A 26,087-nucleotide genomic window follows, 5' to 3' on the forward strand; every position below is an offset into this window, starting at 1 on the left:
GCGGGATTCACTGTGGGGTGGGGTGGTCTGTCTGGGCTACTTGCACACTGCCAGGCTTGTGATGCTGGGGATCTGGCGTCTTAGCTGGGGTGGGTAGGCAAGGTGCACAGGGGCAGGAGGGGCAGGCTTAGCTTGCTTCTCCTTAGGTGATCCACTTCAGGAGGGGCCCTGTGGCAGCAGGAGGGAGTCAGATCCGCTGCCGGAGGTTTGGCTCCGCAGAAGCTCAGAGTTGGGTGTTTGCACGGAGCGAGCAAGTTCCCTGGTAGGAACTGGTTCTCTTTGGGATTTTGGCTGGGGGATGGGCGGGGAAGATGGCGCTGGCGAGCGCCTTTGTTCCCCACCAAACTGAGCTCTGTCGTCCGGGGGCTCAGCAGCTCTCCTTCCCTTTGTCCTCCAGCCTTCCCGCTTTCTGAGCAGAGCTGTTAGCTTATGACCTCCCAGACGCTAAGTCGCGCTTGCTGTCGGAACACAGTCCGTCAGGCCCCTCCGCTTTTTGCAAACCAGACTCGGGGGCTCTGCTTGGCCGGCGAGCCTCCCCTCCGCCCCGGCTCCCTCCCGCCAGTCCGTGGAGCGCGCACCGCCTCGCCGCCCTTCCTACCCTCTTCCGTGGGCCTCTCGTCTGCGCTTGGCTCCGGCGACTCCTTTCTGCTAATCCTCTGGTGGTTTTCTGGGTTATTTAGGCAGGTGTAGGTGGAATCTAAGTGATCAGCAGGACGCGCGGTGAGCCCAGCGTCCTCCTACGCCGCCATCTTTATCCAATCCTGAATATCTTTGATTTTGTAACAAATCCCATGCCCTCTGAGCCTAAATTTTCTCATCTGCCAAGTAGGGACAATTGTACTTAAACTCACAGGATTAATGTAGGGATTAAATGAGTTAATGTCTAACAAAGTAGACTAGAAGTTCCAAAATTATTGCAAGGTTTGACCTATGGATCCTATTTCCCCTTCCCCACCCCCTGATTTTTTTCTAAAATTTGAATTAGTTCCAGTTTTTAAACATCGAGTGTTCTCACACTTAAAAAAAAAAATCTACATTTCTGGCACCTCTTAGAAAACCGGAATCTTTAGCAATACTGTGGCCACCTTGTCCTGGGCTCGTCAGGGGCTGGGCTTGGCATAGGGCTGTACCTCCCAGGCAGCCGGTGTCCCTTGTTCTCCAGGCTCCCCTGTTGCCTGGCAACAGCGTTGGCTGCCGCGTATATCTGACCGTGGCGGCTCCACTCACCCACTTTACCTGCCGGCCCCGGTAGGCCTTTGAGCTGGGGACTCGCGCCCTGGCATTTAGCGTCATTCCACTGTGCACTGGCTTCTCCTCGGGGTCAGGTCTGGTCGCGTTAGCCACACAGAGGTGGCAAGGCTCGATAAGGACGGAGATGAAGGCTATCTTTCTCTGGGAGATTTGCGTTCCGATGGGATTTAGGGGCAGGCCTGTCCTAATCCTGTCACTCTGACCCTGAACAACCCCAGTAATGAGGTGAGGACTTTTGTGCAATCTGGGCAAGCTTTTACCTCCAAACTATTTCACGGTTTTATTTCTCTCCATCTCCTATCGTTGCAACCCTAGTTCAAGCCACCATCATTGCCCAGATTCTCATGAGACCAGGAAAAAGCCTTAGCATAACTTGGTCTTATTTTCCTAAGTCCTTTCTTTTTTTAATTTTTTACATCTAGTAATTTATTCCAATCACCTTTTTTTTTTTTTTTTAACTGAGGTATAACTGCCATAACATATATCAGTTTCAGGTCTTTATTTCCAGTGGATAGTGTTTATTTTTAAATTAATTCTTCAAACTTTAGAGGTAATGAATTCACATTTTTTGGCTTTTTAACATTTTCATTTGTATCTATGAGAGCATTTTTTCAAAAAAGAGATCTTATTATTTTCCAAACTTGATTGATAAACCATCTCCCAAACCCACTGCTAAAGAAGTCTATTCTTTTTCTTCTAAGAACATATTCCCCCTAAAAATACTTGATTAATTTAATAAATATAAAACATTTTGCTAAGGGATTTCACAATTTATTGACTGACTTCAATTCTGCCCTTCTTATCAAGTATTTTTCTTCATAAATGTTCAAACTTGGTTTGTTTTTTTGTTTTTTTTGCAGTGATGGTTTTTTACTTGTGGCTATTGTTTTGCTTACTTTTAACCCATATTTTCTTTATGTCTGAAAAGGAGAAAATGATCCAGAGAGATCAAGGACCATCAGTGGTCTTATGGTGTGCTCATTCTTTCTCTTTTCAATTTTTCACTGTATGTCAATAGTTTTCTGCTTACCTCTCTTCTTGTTTGGATTTTTAGGTGTTGTAAACTTCGGTTTCTTAGTTTATACACTGTAAACTTCTGAAGGAAAAAATGACTCTATCCAATTGTATCTACATCATTTTTCTACAACTTAAGCTGTCCCTTTGAGCTGCTGAGTCAAAATATTCCGGTGGGGAGGGGAGGAGAGCAACTTCTATTCATCTTCTTTTTCCTTGCACGGAGAAGGGCCAAATGCATTGCTAGTTATTATAGCTTTATTGAGGGTTCCATAGGATATTTTACAAAGATGATCATGTTGCATGCAGGTAAAATGGCTTTCTTTTTAATAGATTCCTTTGATTTCCTTTGCTTACCATATTGTACTGGCTGGTATCTTTTTAAAGAGTGGTGTTGAGATTTGCTGACAAAGCAAATTCCAACACTAGGCCTCATCAGGAGTTATGCAGTTCTGGAAGTATCTGGAAGTCTGAGATAAGGCGCCAGCATGCTTGGGCGCTGGTTGAGGGCCCTCTAGCTGGCTTGTAGACTGCTGACTTCTTGTATCTTCTCATGGCGGAGAGCAGACAGAGCCACTAGTGTTGCTGGTTGTCTCTGCTGGCTTATTTTATAGTTTTAAAATTCAAGGGTCATGCAGACAAATCACTGTGTGGAAAACTAGGGGTTGCAGAGGACACTTTTAGGCAACAGGCTTGAGCAATGGAACCCTGAGTACGGTAAAAGGGCCTACAGTGACCACTAGGCTGAATGAAAACAGGTTCATTATGGCGACCCACTTCAAAATAGCCATATGCCCTTGCTGACCAACTGGTTACTTAAACCCAGGAACAGTTAACAAAAAAGGAAAATTCCACTCATTACCATACCTCCTCACTGCCCCCTACCCCACCCCCGCCTCCACTGCCTTATGGCAGACAGTCTCTCCTTTGCTGTCCTGCCTAATGCTCCCTTGTAGTGTATTCAATAAACATCTATCTCCTTTGTTCTGCTTTGAATGAATTCTCACTGCCTGCAATGCTGGCTTCCACCTGATCTGTTCACCCCACAGAGATTAGGCTGAGATACAGTGATAATTGTACATAAATTAGCAAGCTGAAGACAAAATATCACAGGCCTTGGCTTCTCAGCTTTAAGGAAAGTTGGGGAAAAACCTGGATGGAGATTGCCCAAAGTTTGGAGCTAATGGTCTACAAACCCCTGTCTTGCCTCTGTTGGACTCCCTGGATGAGCAAGGAATTGTGAACTTGCCATTTTGAAATCTGGCTACTAAAAAGTCATTCTGGGGCTAACCCTCAAGAGCAGGAAAGAACAGTGCAAGGCCTGACTGTCTCGGGGCACACTATATGGTTACCGAGCTGACAAAGTCCCCTACCTTCTGTCCCTGCAAAATAGCACACTGCTCTGTGCATTTGGTTCTATTTTAGTCAAGCCATCTGGCCTTGATAAAACCCTACTGGTGTCCTTTTCTGAGGCAAATTTGTGCAATGCCCAAGCCTTGTTTAGAGTCATTGGATGCTTAGCAACACTTTGAAGAATCAGAATATCCCAGTGCTGCTTTATGTGAAGGTTCAATGACTACTTGATGTGACAACATCCTCCGGAGTGCTTGCTACAAATACAGATTTCCTAGGTCTCAACTCAAGCCTCCTAAATCAGGATGTTTAGGGTGGATTCTAGGCATGTATTTTATTTTATTACTTGAGAGAGAGAGAGAGAGAGAGAAAGAGAGAGAGCATGTGAGCAGGAGAAGGGCAGAAAGAGGAGACAGAGAATCTTAAGCAGGCTCCATACCCCGTGAGGAACCCAATGCCGGCATGATCCCACCTCTGTGAGATCATGATCTGAGCTGAAATCAAGAGTCCAATGCTTAACCTTGTGAGCCATCCAGGTGGCAATCTGATCCTGTACTCCCCACACTTAAATTGCTCCAATGACTTCCCATTGCTTCTAGGACAAAAACAAACTCTATGTTTCTGTGGCCTGTGAGGTCCTACCTAGACTGGACATTGCCTGCTTATCTCCCATGAGGCTGTCCTTCCATCTCTCAGCTCATCCCCAAATAGCCATAGAATTCTATCTATTTGCTGTCTACAAGAGATGCATTTTAGACCTGAGGACACCTTCAGATTGAAAATGAGGGGATGGAGATCTATCTATCCTGCTACTGGAAGTCAAAAGAAAGCTGGAGTAACCAAACTTAATACCAAACAAACTAGACTTTAAATTAAAGGCTGTAACAAGAGATGAAGAAGGGCATTATATAATAATCACAGGGTATATCCATCAGGAAGAGCTAACAATCATAAATGTCTATGCACCAAATACAGAAGCCCCCAAATATATAAAACTATCACAAACATAAGCAACCTTATTGACAAGAATGTGGTAATTGCAGTAGACTTTAATATCCCACGTACAAAAATGGATAGATCATCTAGACACAGGATCAATAAAGAAGCAAGGGCCCTGAATAATACATTGGATCAGATGGACTTGACGGATGTATTTAGAACTCTGCATCCCAAAGCAAAGGAATATACTTTCTTCTTGAGGGCACATGGAACATTCTCCAAGATAGATCACATGCTGGGTCATAAGACAACCCTTAATAAGTATAAAAGAATTGAGATCATATCATGCATACTTTCAGACCACAATGCTATGAAACTTGAAATCAACCACAGGAAAAAGTCTGGAAGAACACCCTACTAAAGAATGAATGGGTCAACCAGGCAATTAGAGAAGAAATTTAAAAATATATGGAAACAAATGAAAATGAAAATACAACAATCCAAACGCTTTGGGATGCAGCGAATGCAATCCTGAGAGGAAAATCCATTGCAATCCAGGCCTATCTCAAGAAACAAGAAAAATCCCAAATACAAAACTTAACAGCACACCTAAAGGAAATAGAAGCAAAACAGCAAAGACACCCCAAACCCAGAAGAAGAAGAGAAATAATAAAGATCAGAGCAGAAATCAACAATATAGAATCTAAAAAAACTGTAGAGCAGATCAATGAAACCAAGACTTGGTTTTTTGAAAAAATTAACACAATTGATAAACCTCTAGCCGGGCTTCTCAAAAAGAAAGGGAAATGACCCAAATAAAGTCATGAATGAAAATGGAATTATTACAACCTATCCCTCAGAAATACAAGCAATTATCAGGGAATTACTAGGAAAAATTATATGCCAACAAACTGGACAACCTGGAAGAAATGGACAAATTCCTAAACACCCACACACTTCCAAAACTCAAACAGGAAGAAACAGAAAACTTGAACAGACCCATAACCAGCGAGGAAATTGAATCAGTTATCAAAAATCTCCCAAAATATAAGAGTCCACCAGACATTTAAAGCAGAGATAATACCTATCCTTCTCAAGCTGTTCCAAAAAATAGAAACGGAAGGAAAACTTCCAGGTTCATTCTGTGAAGCCAGCATTACTTTGAGTCTCAAACCAGACAGAGACCCAGCAAAAAAAGAGAACTACAGGCCAATATCCCTGATGAATATGGATGCAAAAATTCTCAACAAGATACTAGCAAATCGAATTCAACAGCATATAAAAAGAATTATTCACCATGATCAAGTGGGATTCATTCCTGGGATGCAGGGCTGGTTCAACATTTGCAAATCAATCAATGTGATACATCACATTAATAAAAGAAAAGATAAGAACCATATGACCCTGTCAATCGATGCAGAAAAAGCATTTGACAAAATTCAGCATCCTTTCTTAGTAAAAATCCTCGAGAAAGTCGGGATAGAAGGAACATACTTAAAGATCATCAAAGCCATTTATGAAAAGCCCACAGCTAATATCATCCTCAATGGGGAAAAACTGAGAGCTTTCCCCCTGAGATCAGGAACATGACAGGGATGTCCACTGTCACCACTGTTGTTTAACATAGTGTTGGAAGTGTTAGCATCAGCAATCAGACAACGAAAGGAAATCAAAGGCATCAAAATTGGCAAAGATGAAGTCAAGCTTTCACTTTTTGCAGATGACATGATATTATACATGGAAAACCCGACAGACTCCACCAAAAGTCTGCTAGAACTGATACATGAATTCAGCAAAGTCGCAGGATACAAAATCAACGTACAGAAATCAGTTGCATTCTTATACACTAATAATGAAGCAACAGAAAGACAAATAAAGAAACTGATCCCATTCACAATTGCACCAAGAAGCATAAAATACCTAGGAATAAACCTAACCAAAGATGTAAAAGATCTGTATGCTGGAAAGTATAGAAAGCTTATGAAGGAAATTGAAGAACATACAAAGAAATGGAAAAACATTCCGTGCTCACGGATTGGAAGAATAAATATTAAAATGTCAACACTACCTAAAGCAATCTACACATTCAATGCAATCCCAATCAAAATTGCACCAGCATTCTTCTCGAAGCTAGAACAAGCAATCCTAAAATTTGTATGGAACCCCAGAAGACCCTGAATAGGCAAAGTAATTTTGAAGAAGTAGACAAAAGCAGGAGGCATCACAATCCCAGACTTTAGCCTCTACTACAAAGCTGTAATCATCAAGACAGCATGGTATTGCCACATAAAATTCTAAATATGAACATGGCTTTCCAGTCATCATGAAGGTCTGTTTGCCCAGGTTGGAGGATAGAACTATTCTACAAAACAGTGTGTTAATGTGATTTATAATTTTTCAGTATTTAGACATACCTGAGTCTACATGTATATACTCTTCCTTGGATCCCCATAGTTAGCAGTGAGCAGTGCTGTGCTGGTAAATGTTTCACAATCAACTCTGGCGGGGGGTGGGGGTGGGTGGTGCGGAAGAAGCCCTGATTTGTAGCTGGTTTCTTCCACGTGTGAATACCAGACCGCAGGGAATCCTGTGGGATGGGTGACAGGCTGCCACCCAGTGGGGAGCTGGGAAAGTCTGTGCACCAGGGCTCTCAGCAGCCAGTCAGCCCTGCGGCCCATTGCTCAGGGCAGGCCTGATGGCCAGCTAGCAAGTGGTACCGGCAGAGTCTGCACCCAGGCAGTCTGGCTCCAGAAATCGTCCTCATTGCTCTGCTGCTGCCCAGCCCTCTCTCTCCCAGACCCACAAAGTCAGACCCTGTGATGTATGGAGGTGTTGTTGCATCAAGCTCTGCTTTGGGTCCTGGGCCCTAGACACCAAGTCCTAGTTTCAGAAGACGCTGCCATGGCCGCAGGCATAGAGAAGACTTTCTGTCTGAAGCAAGGTAGCCATGTCTCCCTCAGTTGCAAAACTTCTTGCTTATGCTGTGACTTTCTTAACTTTTCAGTTTATTCCAGTTCTCAGAACTCCTAGAGCTTCCTGGCCCCTGCCTCCTTGCTTTGCCTTTCCTGTCTCAGCTTGGTGGCTTTCACTTATTTGTCCCTGCGGCTTGTCTGACCATGGTCCACTGGGGTCTCTAACACCTGGGTAGGAGTTTCACACTGTGCATACTAGATACTTGGGTGTTTTAATGGGTCAATTATTTTCCTATTAAATGGATACTCACATGGGGAGGAGTACATATAAAATACTTTGACCTTATAAAGGGATTCTATTCTTGACAAACTTGGGAACTCCTTTTCTAGACATTTCAGCTTTTACCAATCATTTTAGGGGAAAATTAAATCATAATGCCCAAAGCATCCATTGTATATAATAAATTAACTTCTCTTCTATGCATCTAGAATGGTACAATCCTTGGAAAAAATGAAGAAATAGTGCTCTCAGACTTCAGTGAGCAGCACATGGACCACCCAAAGATCTTGCCAAAATGGAAACCCTGAACCAGTAAGTCTGGGCTGCAGTATGATCCAAGTATGATCATTGGACCAGCATTGCCTGGGAACTTCTTAGAGCTGTAAATTCACCCCAGACCTACCGAATCAGAAAGTCTGGAGGTAGGACCTAGCAATCTGTATTTTAGCAAACCTCCAGTGATTTTGATGCAGCTAATATTTAAGAACCAATGTTCACAAGTATTACTGCAAACCTGAATGTCTGTCTAAGAACATGAGAACCCAGGGAGGTAAGGAACTTCCTGAAAATGGGGAGGAGAGGCAGAGGGATGTGGTAGCGGCCTGGCAGTTTGGCAAGAAAGCTCACGGGTTACAGCTTTTCTCCAAGTATAATTATTCAGCCGAAATTGGAAGTCAGCCTTGTTCTAATTGTATCGTACCACAATGGTGGTTATATTTCGCCACCAATTAAAATTTCTCATGACCCAATGAGTTTCCAAAGCTATGTTCCATTCTAGCCTCCGTTCCAGAGGTGAACAGATAGCTTCCTGTGATTGCTTTTCAAGCATCTCCTGCAGAGAGATATGAGCCTCCTGTTGGCCTTCCTCATTTGCATGTAGAATATCTTTTAACAAAGATGATTCTGATTTCCAGCACTTGGTCTCTCCGCTTCCCCTCTGCTTCCCCACACTATGACCTGCATGCTAAACAGAGCCCAGAGGGAGCACATTAAATGCATGCAGAAGTAATGCCATGAAGGCCAGCAGGATTCCGAACCAATCTCATTATACAATCGTTTTTTAAAATTGAAGTATGATTGACATACAATATCCTATTAGTTTCAGGTGTACATCACAGTGGTTCAATATTTTTTTACCTTATGAAATGATCCCCATGATAAGCCTAATTATGATCTGTCACCATACAAAGTTATTACAATATTTTGACTATATTCCCTATGCTGTACTTTACATTCCCGTGATTTATTTATTTTATAACTGGAAATTTGTATCTCTTAATCTCATTCACCTATTTTCTTGCTTCCCCCCAAACTCCCCACCTTTGATTGCCAACAGTTTGTTTCTCTAATATATGAGTCTGTTTCTGTTTTGTTTGTTCATTTGTTTTGTTTTTTAGATTCCACGTGTAAGTAGAATCATATAGTATTTGTCTTTCTCTGTCTGGCTTATTTCACTTAACATAATACTCTCCAGGTCCATCCATGTTGTCACAAATGGCAAGATTCTATTCTTTTTTAAATTAAATTGTATTGGATGTGCAATATTCCATATCTTTATTTATCTGTTGATGGGCATTTAGATTGCTTCCATAACTTGACTATTATAAATAATGCTGCAGTGAACATAGGATAGCATGTATCTCTTTGAATTGGTGTTTTTGTTTTCTTTGGATAAATACTAAAAGTGGAATTACTGGATCATAGGGTAATTGTATTTTTGATTTTTTGAGGAAACTCCATACTGTTTTCCATAGTGGCTGCACCAGTTTACATTCCAGCCAAAAGTGCACAAGAGTTTATTTTTCCTACACATCCTCACCAGCATTTGTTATTTCTTGTCTTTTTTTTTTAATTTTTTTTTTCAACGTTTATTTATTTTTGGGACAGAGAGAGACAGAGCATGAACGGGCGAGGGGCAGAGAGAGAGGGAGACACAGAATCGGAAACAGGCTCCAGGCTCTGAGCCATCAGCCCAGAGCCTGACGCGGGGCTCGAACTCACGGACCGCGAGATCGTGACCTGGCTGAAGTCGGACGCTTAACCGACTGCGCCACCCAGGCGCCCCAATTTCTTGTCTTTTTGATACTAGCAATACTAACTGGCATGAGGTGATATCTCACTGTGGTTTTGATTTGCATTTCCCTGATGATTAGTGATGTTGAGCATGTTTTCATGTGTCTGTTGGCCATCTGTATGTCTTCTTTGAAGAAATGTCTATTCAGATCCTCTGTCCATTTTTTAATCCATTTTTTTCCTACTAGTTACTCCAGACTCCTGAGACCCTCCAGTATATTGCAAAGCTATAATGCCTAAATTTAGGACCGTTTGGAATTCAATAGTGCTAGAATATAATCAGGAAAAAATTCAGCTTCTGACAGAGAGGTGTTAAGAGAATAGATTTTGTCTTCGAAGAAACACCTTGAGTTACTTGGCTTTTCCATTGTGGTAGCCCAGACTGTAGGTGCTGTGAACTGAAGATCTTTGACTCTCTGCCTGAGGGGTTTCATCTGGTAGAGGGAGCATGCTTGGAACTGTCGGGAGATCATATCCTTAGAAGCAACACTCAACCAATGACAGGTGGGGAATTAGTAGATAAAGTCTGTGTCCTTGCCTCTTGGCTGGTACATCTCTGAGGAGAGTCCTGCTCTATCCCCAGAGCACCCCCAAATGAACTGCACTCCAGTTACCTACTATGGAAACTGGCTTAATAATATACCTTTTATTGCTTTCTTTCTCTTCCCTGGCTACTTTCTTTCTAAAAAATGTTTATTTGGGGCGTCTGGGTGGCTCAGTTGGTTAAGTGGCCGACTTCGGCTCAGGTCATGATCTCGTGGTCTGTGAGTTCAAGCCCCGCGTTGGTCTCTGTGCTGACAGCTCAGAGCCTGGAGCCTGTTTCAGATTCTGTGTCTCCCTCTCTCTGACCCTCCCCCATTCATTCTTTGTCTCTGTCTCAAAAGTAAATAAACGTTAAAAAAAATAAAAAATGTTTATTCGAGAGAGAGAGAAAGTGCAAGGAGCAGAGGGGCAAAGGGAGAGAAATAGAATCTTAAACAGGCTCCATGCTCAGCACAAGCCCAATGCAGGGCTCCATCCCATGACCCTGGGATTGTGACCTGAGCTGAAATCAAGAGTCAGATGCTCAACCAACTGAGCCACCCAAACGTCCCTCCCCAGCTACTTTCTTATTCCTTTGCTGGTGTTTTCTCAGATCACCTCTCAAACTATTTGTCCTTGAATCTTTGTCTTAGAACCTTGAGTCTGTCTCTCAGAATAACCAAACTGAGACAAGGATAACCAAAATATTTTAGGTGGGGTGCCCAATAAGGGAAAGGAATAGCTTTCATTCTTTCTTAACAATAAGAAGCAAACCACTACCTTCAGGAAAATAATATTAATGAGTTCATTTATCCATTTTTTACCAAGCATTATCAGGTGCTTACTGTCTACCTGGAGCTAAGGGTAAGTCTAGAGAGGTTGGGGCATGATTGGAAAAGGCCTGGAATACAAACCTAATGCATTTGAACCTTTTTGTATCAAGAGGAGCAAGGAGGTGATATAATCAGTGTTGGACAATGGGAAGCTTAATCTGGCTCTGCAGTATGAATTGGAGGGTAAAATTGGGCAACAGAGCCTCATTACAAAATTTCTGGAATATTTTTAGTGTATGTGCTAAAGAATACTTTTCAAAAAGCTAAATATATGACCTTTATACAAATATAAAATAAATGTGTCAAAGATTTTATTCTACTCATTAGGCAACCATACCTTGTTAAAAGTAAGTCAAACGAGAAGTTGAGGAACAGAGCTTTACAATAGTCAGAGCAAATAAACAAAAAAAGCCAAAATGAGTTTGTTCATAGATGTGAAATTGGTTAATACCCTACAAACAAAGGGTGTTGGGGATTATCATTTTTACCAATGGAAATCAATTGTCTCACTATCAGATGAAATTTGCATTTGTCAGGCATCACCTGCATTGCTACCAGTTTCCTACCATTAGCCTTTACCCCTGAAGGGTTGTAAAATGGTCTGGTCAATATATTCTGAAGGAATGCCCAGTAATCTCTTTTGCTTATTTTCAATCTTAGGATAATGTTTCTAGGCAGTCTCCGCCTTTGTGATTATAAATAATGTGCAAGGATTATTTTTGATCACAGAAAAGGCTGCTCTCATTCGATTTGGCCTGATAATTTATGAGGTGCAGTAAGAGTGTTAAATAATCATACAGGTTGGTTTGGGCTTCCTTTGCAACTCTAGAGCCATGCGGTATTGGGCAACCATATGGAGCAGGAGTCACAATTAGACTTTGGAATGTATTATTTTCTTTCCTATTTTGAGGCTTGGAAACCAAGCCCAAGAAACTCTGCCTGCCACATTTAACCTGGAGAACCTGTAAATTTAGTAAATCCCTCTGTTTTTGAGGTCTTCTCAGGGTTTTAGGCACCCTGGCCTGCCCCGGTGTGAGCTTTGTTACCACCTGTGAGTTTGGGGCCTCATCAACCAGGCAGCAGGCCAAATCTTCCCAGGAGAACTTTGAAGGCATTGGCCTCACATATAAAGTCAGACCCTTAGCAGAGGGTCTGTTGTATGTGACTGGGTATAGGAATGACTACTAGGTATATACTGATGTGATAATTCTTTTTTTTTTTACAACGTTTTTAAGTTTATGTATTTATTTTGAGAGAGAGACAGAGCGTGCACATGTGCGAGCTGGGGAGGGGCAGAGAGAGAGGGAGAGAGAGAGAATCCCAAGCAGGCTCTGTACTCTCAGTGTGGAGCCTGATGTGGGGCTCGAATTCATGAACCATGAGATCATGACCTGATCCAAAATCAAGAGTCTGACGCTCAACCGACTAAGCCACCCAGGAGCCCCATGAGGTGATAATTCTTTGTGCAGGAAATCTTCCAGGGCATGTGAAAGAAAATGGATAGCTTCCTAATTTGTTAATAAATCTAAGAAACTCACATACCTTTACTAATAATGAATAGTAAAGATAAAACTTTTCAAAACTATCAATAATAATAATTAATTTTAATCAACTATGATAGAGAAGAGAATAAATTAATGATGAGGCTCAAGATATACTATCCCAAAATATACCACCTTGGAATATCATATATCTTAAACTGAAGGAGTTTGAGAAAACAGCAGAAGCGGGAGGGGTACTCTGACTTGCCCCACCTCGCCCTTCTTCCTGGAAACAGGTCCTAAAATCCCCTGGTGAAAATTACCTTTCCTGCACCAGGAGGAAGGGAGATATTCTTATCACCAGAGACAGGGAAGTTGGAGCCTAATAATGGGTATAAAAGCAAACCCTGTTAATCTAACCCTTATTTTCCTAGGTATTTTATCATTTCCAACCCCCTGCCCAAAGCCCTCTGTCTTGTCAATTCCTCACAGATGTATTGTTTCTTTGTCCAAAAGTTTCCTGCTCTTGGGTCACCTGGGTGGCTCAGTCAGTTAAGCGGCTGACTTCAGCTCAGGTCATGATCTCACAGCTCGTGAGTTCAAGTCCCGCGTTGGGCTCTGTGCTGACAGCTTGGAGCCCGGAGCCTGCTTCAGATTCTGTGTCTCCCTCTGTCTCTGCCCCTCCCCTGCTCATGCTCTGCCTCTTTCCATCTCTCAGAAATAAATACACATTTAAAAAGATTTTTTTGGGGGGCGCCTGGGTGGCGCAGTCGGTTGAGCGTCCGACTTCAGCCAGGTCACGATCTCGCGGTCCGTGAGTTCGAGCCCCGCGTCGGGCTCTGGGCTGATGGCTCAGAGCCTGGAGCCTGCTTCCGATTCTGTGTCTCCCTCTCTTTCTGCCCCTCCCCCGTTCATGCTCTGTCTCTCTCTGTCCCCCCAAAAATAAATAAACGTTGAAAAAAAAATAAAAAAATAATAAAAAATAAAAAAAATAAAAAAAAAAAAAAAAAGATTTTTTTTTTAAAGCTTCCTGCTCTGGGCATTTCAGGACCTCATTCTCTTGTGAAAGCCCCCAAGTACATGCAGAAATTTTATAAAATGTGCCTGCTTTTTTCCTGTTATTCTGTTTTTGTCAGTTTAATTTTCAGACCCAACCAGAGGCCTCAAGAGGGTCCCGGAAGACTTTTTCCTCCCAAACACTGTCTTTACATTTTCTCCATAGGAAATGATGTTGCCAAATGGCCATCTGAAAAAAGAGATAAAAAAGTTCCCAAAAATGTACGGGAAAAAGGTTGTAGAGGTGATTATTTAGGTGTAGAGAGCAGTAAATTAATAAAAATATTATATTGTTTTTCTCAATATTATGACAGGTGTGGTATTTGTCATAACGATTGTATTTTTTTCACGTGTTGTGATCGATTTTTTTCATTCTAAACAACTATTAATGTCTTAATTTCTATATATTTTCTTAAAGAGTCCTCTAGAAGCTTTAGGGCCCCCCAAATTGGGTCCAGCCCATCTGAAGCCTTGTCTCTTCCAAAGACTGTGCCCCAGGCCAGGGTGGGGGTTTGGGGCTCACAGATCTCTCATCTTTCCTACCTCTGGAAATCTCTCTCCTGATACTTTCTTGGGGACTCTGCTCTTCTCTGCTCCTCTCAGGCTGATTTCTTTCTTGAGTTCCGGTGTTTTCAAAACTCAAGAGGCTCCTTCAACTTGAAGCAGTCCCTGTTTTCTTCTCTATCTACAATAATCCCTGAGGCAAGGAAATATTGACGCCAGTTTAGAACTGCAGGAGAGACTTGTGGAAATCCACAAACTGATAACCTCAGTGAAAGACTCCGCTGCCTGGGCTACAGTGATGCTCAGACTGTTTCAATGGTCCGTTTTATCTGTCTTTGTATGTAAGTAGGTGGTATTTACATAAATTACATCGTAATGTAAATCATGTGTTGAGTCCTGGGGAAAAAATATCCGTGGAGGAGTGGTAGTGACTCAGCTGTTGCACGTGAAACATTACACGTCATCACTCTTCAGACAGCCAGAGGAAGCACCAGGAACCCCAGCAAATTCTGGGGTTGATCCCACATGCTGCCGTAGGCTTCCAGATGGCAACATGAATAGCAATGAAAAGTAAGTATTCAAATGAGAGGTCTGAGTGCTGGTCATTTGAAGAGACAGGGCAAAGGTCTTTGGCCATTTACTAGCAATTTGGGGTCCACCGTGGAGAGAAGTCAGCATGGCATTTGTGACCTGGCCTATAGTAGGAAAAAAAAAATGACTACTGTACCATCAGAGGAACTGTGGTTTGAATTCCTTCCACACATTTATTTTCTTTATCCCAGCTATGTCTGTACCCACTTTGCTGGAGAACAGCATAATTAACCACTGGGATTCAGAGAGAGGTGACAATTTTCAGTGTATTCTCAGTTCATTTTCAGTCAAGATTTTAGCCTGAAAATTCTTTTCCTTCTCCCTGTGATGGCAACTCTCAGAAGTGGATTTTGCTGGAAGCCTTCTATTTTCATCACTCTGATTGCTTTATTTATGTTGCAAATCACTGATTTGTTGTTTGGGAAATTGCCATGTTTGGGCAGCAACGCTTAATGGATTGATGAGTTTCGAGCTTATTTATAAAATACATTAAAGAAAAAAGATCCTTAAAATTCCAACTCATCATTCCTTATGTTCAGGATAGTGATGAACAGTGACCTCTTTTGTCATTTATTTCTTTTTTTAAAATTTTTTAGGTTTTTAAAATTTTTTTAAATTTACATCCAAATTAGTTAGCATATAGTGCAACAATGATTTCAGGAGTAGATTCCTTGGTGCCCCTTACCCATTTCCCTCCCACAACCCCTCCAGTAACTCTCAGATTGTTCTCCATATTTATGAGTGTTTTCTATTTTCTCCCCCTCCCTGTTTTTATATTATTTTTGTTTCCCTTCCCTTATGTTCATCTGTTTTGTCTCTTAAACTCCTCATATGAGTGAAGTCATATGATTTTTGTCTTTCTCTGACTGACTAATGTCACTTAGCATAATACCCTCCAATTCCATCCACATAGTTGCATATGGCAAGATTTCATTCTTTTTGATGGCCGAGTAATACTCCATTGTATATATAAACCACATCTTCGTTATCCATTCATCCATCGATGGGCATTTGGGCTTTTTCCAAACTTTGGCTATTGTGGATAGTGCTGCTATAAACATGGGGGTGCAGTGTCCCTTTGAAACAGCACACCTGTATCCCTTGAATAAATGCCTAGTAGTGCAATTGCTGGGCCATAGGGTAGTTCTATTTTTAGTTTTTTGAGGAACCTCCATACTGTTTTCCAGAGTGGCTGCACCAGCTTGCATTCCCACCAACAATGCAAAAGAGATCCTCTTTCTCCACATCCTCGCCAACATCTGTTGTTGCCTGGGTTGTTAATGTTAGCCATTCTGACAGGTGTGAGGTGGTATCTCATTGTGGTTTTGATTTGTATTTCCCTGATGATGAATGATATTGAGCATTTTCTCATGTGTCAGTTGGCCATCTGGATGTCTTCTTTGGAGAAGTGTCTATTCATGTTTTTTACCCATTTCCTCACTGGATTCTTTGTGTTTTGGGTGTTGAGTTTGATAAGTTCTTTTTAGATTTTGGATACTAACCCTTTATCTGATAAGTCATTTGCAAATATCTTCTCCCATTCTGTCAGTTGCCTTTTAGTTTTGCTGATTGTTTCCTTCACTGTGCAGAACTTTTTGTTTTGATGAGGTCCCAGCAGTTCATTTTTGCTTTTGTTTCCCGTGCTGCCAGAGATGTGTTGAGTAAGAAGTTGCTGTGGCTAAGATCAAAGAGGTTTTCCCTGCTTTCTCCTTGAGGATTTTGATGGCTTCCTGTCTCACATTTAGGTCTTTCATTCATTTTGAGTTTATTTTTGTGTATGGTGTAAGAAAAGGGTCCAGGTTCATTCTTCTGCATGTCACTGTCCAGTTTTCCCAGCACCATTTGCTGAAGAGACTGTCTTTATTTCATTGGATATTCTTTCTTGCTTTGTCAAAGATTAGTTGGCCATACGTTTGTAGGTCCATTTCTGGGTTCTCTATTCTGTTCCATTGATCTAAGTGTCTGTTCTTGTGCCAGTACCATACTGTCTTGATGATTACAGCTTTGTAGTATAGCTTGAAGTCTGGGATTGTAATGCCTCCTGCTTTGGTTTTCAAGATCGCTTTGGCTATTCGAGGTCTTTTCTGGTTCCATAAAAATTTTAGGGTTATTTGTTCTAGCTCTGTGAAGAATGCTCATGTTACTTTGATAGAGATTGCATTGAATATGTAGATTGCTTTGGGTAGTATCAACATTTTAACAATATTTGTTCTTCCTATCCAGGAGCATGGAATCTTTTTCCATTTCTTTGTGTCTTCTTCAATTTCTTTCATAAGCTTTCTATAGTTTTCATTGTATAGATTTTTCACCTCTTTGGTTAGATTTATTCCTAGGTATTTTATGGTTTTTAGTGCAACTGTAAATGGGATCATTCCTTGATTTCTCTTTCTGTTGCTTCATTGGTGGTATATAGGAATGCAACCGATTTCTGTGCGTTGATATTATATCCTGCAACTTTGCTGAATTCATGAATCAGTTCTAGCAGTTTTTTGGTGGAATCTTTTGGGTTGTCCATATAGACTATCATGTCATCTGCGAAGAGTGAAAGTTTGACCTCCTCCTGGCCGATTTGGAATGCCTTTTATTTCTTTGTGTTGTCTGATTGCTGAGGCTAAGACTTCCAATACTAAGTTGAATAACAGTGGCGAGAGTGGACATCCCTGTCTTGTTCCTGACCTTGGGGGGAAAGCTCTCAGTTTCTCCCCATTGAGGATGATGTTAGCGTTGGGTCGTTCACATATGGCTTTTATGATCTTGAGGTATGCTCCTTCTGTCCCTACTTTCTTGAGGGTTTTTATCAAGGAAGGATGCTGTATTTCGTCAAATGCTTTCTCTGCATCTATTGAGAGGATCCTATGGTTGTTGTCCTTTCTTTTATTGATGTGATGAATCATGTTAATTGTTTTGCGGAAATTGAACCAGCCCTGCATCCCAGGTATAAATCCCACTTGGTCGTGGTGAATAATTTTTGTAATGTACTTTTGGATCTAGTTGGCTAATTTCTTGTTGAGGATTTTTGCATCCATATGCATCAGGGAGATTGGTCTATAGTTCTCCTTTTTAGTGGGGTCTCTGTCTGGTTTTGGAATCAAGGTAATGCTGGCTTCATAGAAAGAGTTTGGAGGTTTTCCTTCCATTTCTATTTTTTGGAACAGCTTCAAGAGAATAGGTGTTAACTCTTCCTTAAATGTTTGGTAGAATTCCCCTGGAAACCATCCAACCCTGAACTCTTTGTTTTTTGGCAGATTTTTGATTACTAATTTGATTTCCATACGGTTATGGGTCTGTTCAAGTTTTCTACTTCTTCCTGTTTCAGTTTTGGTAGTGTATATGTTTCTCATCCAGTGTGTCATTCCAAGCCATTGTTTGTGGATTTTTTGATTAGATGATCTGTCCGTTGCCGTAAGTGGGGTGTTGAAGTCTCCTACTGTTATGGTATTACTATCGATGAGCTTCTTTATGTTTGTGATTAATTGATTTATATATTTGGGTGCTTGCACATTTGGCGCCTAAATGTTTACAATTGTTAGGTCTTCTTGGTGGATAGATCCCTTGATTATGATATAATGCCCTTCTTCATCTCTTGATACAGGCTTTATTTTAAAGTCTAGATTGTCTGATATAAGTATGGCTACTCCGGCTTTCTTTTGTTGACCATTAGCATGATAGATGGTTCTCCATCCCCTTATTTTCAATCTGAAGGTGTCTTTATGTCTGAAGTGGGTCTCTTGTAAACAGCATCTAAATGGATCTTGTTTTCTTATCCATTTTTTACCCTATGTCCTTTGATTGGAGCATTGAGTCCATTGACATTTAGAGTGAGTACTGAAAGATAGGAATTTATTGCTGTAATGATGCTTGTAGAGTTGGAGTTTCTGGTGGTGTTCTATGGCCCTTTCTAATCTTTGTTGCTTTTGATATATATATATATATATATATATATATATATATATATATATATATGGATATATATACACACACACACACACACACACACACACACACACACATATATATGTATATATATATAAAATTTTTTCCCATATTTTCTCCCCTCAGGGAGTCCCCCTTAAAATTTCTTGCAGGGCTGGTTTAGTGGTCACAAACTCCTTTAATTTTTGTTTGTCTGGGAAACTTTTAATCTCTCCTTCTGTTTTGAATGACAGCCTTTCTGGATAAAGAATTCTTGGCTGCATATTTTTCTGATTCAGCACACTGAATATATCCTGCCACTCCTTTCTGGCCTGCCAAGTTTTTGTGGATAGGTCTGCTGCAAACCTGATCTGTCTTGCCTTGTAGGTTAGGGACTTTTTTTCCCTTGCTGCTTTCATGATTCTCTCCTTGCCAGAGTATTTTGTGGATTTGACTATGATATGCCTTGTTGATGGTCGGTTTTTGTTGAATTTAATGGGGTCCTCTGTGTTTCCTGGATTTTGATGTCTGTGTCTTTCCCCAGGTTAGGAAAGTTTCCACTATGATTTGCTCACATAAGCATTCTACCCCTATTTCTCTGTCTTCCTCTTCTGGGACCCCTATGATTCTGATGTTCTTCCTTTTTAATGAGTCACTGATTTCCCTAATTCTTAAATCATGCTCTTTTGCCTTAATCTCCCTCTTTTTTTCTGCTTCACTATTCTCTATAAGTTTGTCCTCTATATCATTGATTCTCTGTTCTGCCTCATCCATACTTGCCACCAGGGCATCCATCCGCGATTGCAGCTCAGTTATAGCATATTTTATTTCATTCTGACTTGTTTTTACTTCCTTTATCTCTGCAGAAATGGATTCGAGTCTATTTTCGACTCCAGCTAGTATTCTTATTATCGTGATTCTAATTCTGGTTCAGACATCTTGCTTGTATCTGTGTTGGTTAAATCCCTGGCTGTCGTTTCTTCATGCTCTTTCTTTTGGGGTGAATTCCTTCATTTTGTCATTTTGAAGGGAGAAAAGGAATTAATGAGGTAGAAAAATTAAAATTAAAAAAATATTAAAATAAAAAATATTCAAATTAAAAAATTACACACACACACAAATCAAATAAATGATGCTAGATCTTAGGTGTGTTTTCATCTGGGTGTTGAAAGTGGTTTGACATATTAGAGAAAAAAATGGAAGGGGGTGGGGAAATGAAATCGTTTGAGAATTAAAAAAAATGAATACACTGAAATAGGCTAAAATGAGATGATGGGAGTCAATTTGAAAATTTGAAAAAATTTACACATAAGTAAAGAATGTAGTAGAAAATATTAAGAAAAATATTTGTAATTAAAATTAAAAATAAAAATGAATTTTTTCTCTTTCTGTATTCAAGAAAAAGAAATGAAAAAGAGAAAAAAGAGAAAAGAAAAAAAAGAAATCTTTTGAAAATTTGAAAAAGTGAATACACTGTAGTAGACTAAAATAAAATGAAGGAAGTAAAATAGAATTTGAAAAAATTTGCATAAAAGCAAAAATACAGTAAAAAACTTAAGGAAAAATATTTCACATAGAAATTGAAAATAAAAATGAAGTTTTTATTTTTCTGCATTCAAGAAAAAGAAAGGAAACGAAAAAGAGATAAGAGAAAAAAAAGGAAATCGTTTGAAAATTTGAAAAGGTGAATACACTGAAGTAGACTAAAATAAAATGATGGAAGTCAAATAGAATTTGGAAAAATTTACACAAAAGTACAAAATATAGTAAAAAAAAATTAAAGAAAAATATTTTTAATAAAAATTGAAAAATAAAAATGAATTTTTTCTTTCTGTATTCAAGAGAAAGAAACGTAGTGTAAAAGAGAAAAAAAAGGAAAAAAAATTGAATAGATGAACCTACTAACAGATTGAAGTAGAACTGAAATTACTTCATTTTCCCCTAGAAATCAGACTGTGTTGTGCTTTATAGTCCATAAACTAAGTACACGGTGAGACTTGTGCTTTTGAAGAGCGAGGTTGGCCCACTTGGGCGGGGCTTGGTGTAACGGCTCCATTCTCCACTAGATGGCGCTGCTAGCCTACTGGGGCGGAGTGTTTGGCATTCGTAGGTGCGTATGCGCATGCGCGGGAGCGGTGAGCATGTCGCCCAGCTACCGACTCTCTCGTATCACAACTCTGTTCCTGATCAGCTGTCGCGCACCAGTCCTCTGTCTTCAGCTCTCGTCCACTCCCGCTTTTTCACTGTCCGGGACCAGGCCCCAGGCAGTACCTCTCTCCTAAGTTTCGTCTCAGATGCGTCTGTTTTCCTCAGCCCCTTACTTCTTTTTTTTTTTTTTTTTTTTTTAATATTTATTTATTTTTGAGACAGAGAGAGACAGAGCATGAATGGGGGAGGGGCAGAGAGAGAGGGAGACACAGAATCAGAAGCAGGCTCCAGGCTCTGAGCCATCAGCCCTGAGCCTGACGCGGGGCTCGAACTCACGAACCGTGAGATCATGACCTGAGCTGAAGTCGGACGCTCAACCGACTGAGCCACCCAGGCGCCCCTCAGCCCCTTACTTCTGAAGGACTGCGGCTTTGACCCGTTCTGCCCCTCTGCGGGAGGGTCTCACTGAGCACTGGCCGAATGATCAAGGGCCTAATGTTGGCTACACCCAGGAATGCTTGCTGGACCCTGCTGCTGCCAGTGCCCCGAGACTACGGCCAGGTGCCAGGCCACCCCAGAAAAGCTTGCAAGAAAGCGTAGCAGCAGCTTTTCAGGGATTATGGAAAACCACAACACACATCTGGCACCAGTCTTCACCCTTAACGACCTTGTTCCAGCACCAGAGAATGTGGCCGCCTTCTGGGGTCTGCTGGGACCAGGTGGCTTCAACAGTCTCTACCAAATGTCCTTCCAGCAGTGGAACCGCTTTTCCCCGTGTGGCCCAAGAACCTCCTGGACCCCACTCTGTTCCTGGGGATTCACCCTTCCCACCGAAGCACCGCCAGGTATGGAGCTGTGGAGTTGCAGACTTTGCATTCCCCTTGTTTACAGTCTAAATGGAATCTAAACTCTCTGCTTTCTCCTTTCTCCCTTTTTAGTTTAGTCCCTGCGGCTGTTTCCAATTTTCTGCTTTCTCTCCAGCTGCTTTTGGAGAGGGGTGCTTTTCCCATATTCCTCCCGCCCACCCACCCCCACCCCCACCCCCACCCCCCACTGTCTCCGTCTTCTCTCCTTGCAGAAGCACTTCCCTTCCTGCTCCTTCTTGCTCCCCAAGTTCACTTCTCCGCGCCGTATACCTGCTGAATTCTGTGGTTCACGTGGTGCAGATTGTTGTGTTAATCCTCCAGTTTTCTAAGTGTGTAGGATGCTTTAGTGTTGCTCTGGCTGTATTTCATGGACGCAAGACACACCCAAAACTTCCATGCCGTTCCGTCATCTTGGCTCCTCTTTTTAATCGTTTGTTTCAACTCTTGCTGTCTAATTAAAACTGAAGACTGTTATTTACCTAATGGTCACTCATGAACATCTTGGTACTTGCCTTAATTACCAGGTTGGATAAACCATTCTTCTCCCTAAATCAAAATCTGAATACCTCCTTGCCTGAATACCTGATCTTGTTGCATGAGCTGTAATGAAATAGAAATCATAGTTGAGTGCTGATTTTGGTTCTGCTATGACTTGGTTATATCGCCACATCCTGACCTTATATGGCTCTGTTACTTTTAAAAAAAATTTTTTTTAATGTTTATTTATTTTTGAGAGTGAGAGTGAGACAGAGAGCAAGTGGGGGAGCTGCAGAGAGAGAGAGAGAGGGAGAGAGAGAGAGACAGACAGAATCCAAAGCAGGCTCCAGGCTTTGTGCTGTCAGCACAGAGCCCGATGTGGGGCTCGAATCATGAGATCATGACCTGAGCCGAAGTCAGACGCTTAACCGATTGATCATGGCTGTTCGTTATCAATGGATTAAGAATGTTGGGTTAGATGATCACTTTATAAACTCTTCAGTTTGCCGTTGTTTTGTTTTAAGCAGCAGAGTTTTTCAAATGCAATTTTATTTGGAATATTATTTGGAATTAAAACAGTGTATTGGTTTTCTATTGCTGCATAACTAATCACCCTGAAACTTAGTGACTTAAAGCAACAGCAATATTTTATTATCTCTCAGTTTCCATGATGGGTTGAGAATTCGGAGGCAACTTGGCTGAGTGTTTCTGTCTTGGTGTTTCTCTTGAAGTCAGATGCCCGCTGAAGGCTTGACTAGGGCAGCAAAATACAAGAATTCCTCTTCTTTTTTTTTTAAAACCTAACTTAATGTCAAGTTAGCTAACATACAGTGCATACAGTATGCCCTTGCCTTCGAGAGTAGATTCCCATGATTCATTGCTTACATACAACACCCAGTGCTTATCCCAACAAGTGCCCTCCTTATTGCCCATCACCCATTTTCCTCTCCGCCCCCCCCCATCAACCCTCAGATTGTTCTCTCCTCTTCTAAGATTGCTGATTTGTGCAGCTGACAATGTGAGCTGGCTGTGGGCCAAGGGCCTTGAGGTTTTCTTTCACACAAGCCTCTACACAGCGTTGCTTGAGTGTTCCCACAGCATGGCAGCTACCTTCCCCCAAGACCGTTTCAGCCTCATCTTCGCCCTAACTTCCCCCAGATGCAACTGGTCTTCATGCCCTGGAGACAGCAAGCTTGCAGCCCCCCTACCAGCAGGTGAGGCAGCAGCCCAGGTTGGTGATGAGCACCTGGGCTCCTTGTTGGGCTCTCCCACACATTTGCTATTTCATTTAAGGAAAGCCCTCAGCCCCTGTCGGATTCATGGGAGGTACTTGCAAATATTTTTCTTCCTTCACATCACATTATGGGCCTCCTGTTGCCTTTCTAGTAGACTTGGGCAGAAGAGCAAATCGTGGGGAAGTGCTCTGGGTTCTTTCAGAGCAAATGTTAAGCTGTCACGTTCTCCATTCCAAGCATGTTGTGTTCACAATCCACTGCCCTCTTTAGGACTCTCCTGTGAGCGCAGGATTGCCATCGCCATCTTACTGGGGAGGAAATGGGTCGCTCCTTATACAAGACCTCCCACCTTGCAAGTTCCAGGGGGGCAGCAGGGGTGGGCTTTGAACCCAAGGCTGTCTTGTTCTTCCACTGTACGTTGCTGCCTCTGTAGCCAGGGTGCAGGGGGGCAAGAGCACCTGGCTCTGAGGGCCCCAAACAGACCGGGATTGGCCAGGCACCGCTGACAAAATCCAAAGGCAGAGAAATGAGTAGTGTGGAACAAGAGAGGAATTTATTTCAGGGAGGCCAACACCAGGAGGACAGTGGGTTGATGTCTCAAAGACTGTCTCCAAGGTGCCAAAAATACTTCTGAGTTTATATAAGGAAAATGTGGGGCCAAGGTGGATGGGTGCATGCAGGTGGGCAGCGAGGGTCAGTCAGTCATTGTTTTGGATCAGGCCGGGTCTTGCTGACTCAGGGCAGTCTGTGTTGCTTGGGAGGGTAGTTTGGGCTCCTGTTAGGGGATGCTTTAGCCTTAGAGTCTTAGAGTTTGCCTGAGCCAAGAGACAAGCTGGAAAGAAGAGCCAGCTGGAAAGTTCGAGGTCAAAATGGAGGCAGCTGAGTCCTCTTACCTTCCCACACCTCAGAAGACAACATTCAAAGGAGGGGGGACTAGGTTGGCGTTTGCTGTGAGATGTGGGAAGTAAAACACTAGAAGGGCCCTGTGACAGCTGCATTCCTTCCCTCTCCCCTTTGTCACTCCGGGTAGGAAAGAGGCAGGTAGGGGAGGGGTCAAACCCCAAGATGGTCAGACCCTCGTCCCTGCTCCCCTGCCCTCGACAGCACAGAATAATTAGACAGGTTCACTTCTAGATGGAGGACGTGAGGGCCTCCTTGCCTGGGCAGAAGGCAAGGGAACGTGGTCTTGCTGCTTGATGGTTAATAAGTCCCCTGTTTTTTCTTTCTCCAGTGACTGCCCTGCAGAGATTTTCATTAGTATGCAAGGCCTGGTCCCATTAAGTATTGATGTCAGCAGCATTTATTTTTACCAGGGTTGGAAGAGGGTTCGGAGGAGGGAAAAGGTTAGGTCCTTGCAGAGTCCATTCATATGCATGATTCCCTCCAGCCCTCACCAACCCAGCCTGTGGTTTTCCCACCTCAGGTCTCAAAGGCTGATCCTCAGGGGAGAGGAAGGTAGTGGCAGCACCAGTCCTGGAGAATTTTTCCTGCCTGCACACACATGCACACACACACGCATGCTCCCAGGTGACCTGGGGTGAGGCGGTGTCTCTCTCCTGTAGGATTCTTTAGGGGACTTGGTTGGAGGAGGCCAAGGCCGTGCTTGTCCCGGGTCCTGGCTCTCCCACTGCAGGGACATGAACACTGAGTAGGAGGCCACCAGCCAATTTCCAGTCAGTCTGAGCCAGCACCACCTGGATGGCTAAGTCCTCCAAAATCCTAACTTCCTACATATTTAGTGACAGTCTTAAGCGCACATGTTTCTCCTGGTTATTGCTTGCTCTGATTTCCTGCTTCTGCTGATTTCTTGATCCCATTTTGTTTCTTGTGGCTGTTTCCTTCTCTCTGCCTTGCATCTGCCCAAACAGTAGACCTGGCCACCCTTCTCTGCTTCCCCCAGCACCACTCACACTGTGTGAAATCTTTGCTACTAAAGATTTGCAGACAACCATAGGTTGGGTTGGAGGGCACTTGGGCCAGCATAGCAGGTCAGTTAATGTCAGATACTGGGTGTGCCTGTTCTTAGAAGTCCCTCAGCCACACATGTCACATGTACCTTGCCTCTCACTGTCTCTCTGGGTCCCACTGACATCTTGCTTGGTTTCCAGTCAGCTTGCCCAGTTTCTTTGGTTCTAGCCCCTTCTCTTCCTCCCTGGGGCTCCCACAGAAGCTCAAAGTGCTTCCAACTTTACATACAGAGCAATTTCATTCTTCAGCTCTGCCCTAGTTTGGTCTAGAGTATGTACTGAGGGTTATCTTCCCACAGTGAAAATACAATTCAAAATATATAAATATACATATACATATATAAGTAAATACCTAAATCTGTATTCTCCCCAAGACCTCCCAATGCTAATATTAAGCTAACAGTCCTTATTTTAGCCCTTGCTGCTTTAGTAAGGGTTTGATGGTAGAGAAAAAAGCCACAGGACAGAAGGCTGTGCCCCAAGGTAGTTAAACCTTTGGCTTCCTGTTCAGGAAAAGCACACTCCTGGGTCCCTCATTTATAATTCACAGAGAACGCTTCACTTCTGACACTTCTGGTCACCACATGTGTGGGAGTATCCCCCACACCAAGCAATTTTCTGTGACACCAGCTGGGTGTCCTAGAATTCAATTCCATTCTGACACTAAGTGGAG

The 26,087-nt window shown here is 42.3% G+C and overlaps 1 long non-coding RNA gene across 2 annotated transcripts in view; it reads left to right on the top strand.

Moving 5' to 3' along the window:
• The first annotated feature begins 1,117 nt into the window (after positions 1-1,117).
• The window catches only part of LOC147577159 (uncharacterized), a 92,872-nt gene continuing 67,902 nt past the window's right edge, over positions 1,118-26,087 (top strand). For both annotated transcript variants that reach the window (XR_015239971.1, XR_015239970.1), the window contains exons 1-2: positions 1,118-1,248; positions 7,959-8,061. This is a non-coding gene — a long non-coding RNA (uncharacterized LOC147577159). The remainder of the gene's footprint in view (positions 1,249-7,958; positions 8,062-26,087) is intronic.

Source organism: Puma concolor, chromosome C2 (genome assembly GCF_028749965.1).
Source record: "Puma concolor isolate L17-30 chromosome C2, mPumCon1.1.hap2, whole genome shotgun sequence".
Taxonomy (NCBI): Eukaryota; Metazoa; Chordata; class Mammalia; order Carnivora; family Felidae; genus Puma; species Puma concolor.